This window comes from Octodon degus, unplaced genomic scaffold (assembly GCF_000260255.1).
Source record: "Octodon degus isolate 3935 unplaced genomic scaffold, OctDeg1.0 scaffold00047, whole genome shotgun sequence".
In the NCBI taxonomy this organism is placed as follows: Eukaryota; Metazoa; Chordata; class Mammalia; order Rodentia; family Octodontidae; genus Octodon; species Octodon degus.
In genome coordinates, this window is record NW_004524623.1 from 14,767,199 (window position 1) to 14,767,710 (window position 512).

Sequence of the window (512 nt, forward strand, 5' to 3'; positions counted from 1 at the left end):
CCAGTTGTGCCTCGCTTGCGTCTGGCTGTTGTTCTAAGCTCCTTGCTGCTGCCACCCATGGGAGTGAACCTGTTGTGCCCCTGTGGCAAGATGTTCTTCTCTTGGACTACCTGGCTGGCTCTGTCCCCTACACTCTCTGCAGGGATTGCAGCTGAAGGGTTTCACCCAGGCCTGTATGCCAGGCCTGAGCTGAGTCTGGATGGGACAAGGTGGAATAGAGGGGAGAAGCAGCTCTCCCATACACTCACTGGGCCTGGGCTAGGACTGAATCTGGGCATTCCCAGAATGCATAAGTAATTCCTACTTGAACAGTCATCTACATGAGAGACAGCGCAGCAGCAACTGGCATATCATGACAAGAGAACTTGTATTGTAACGTCATGTAACTCAGTAGTGTCCCATATTTCCTGATCAAGGAGATTATGGGGCCAAAGAGGAAAGTGATTGGTGATGTAGAGTGTGCCTAAGGAGAGTCACATGGAGAGAAAACATTCTCTTAGCCTTTCACAGAG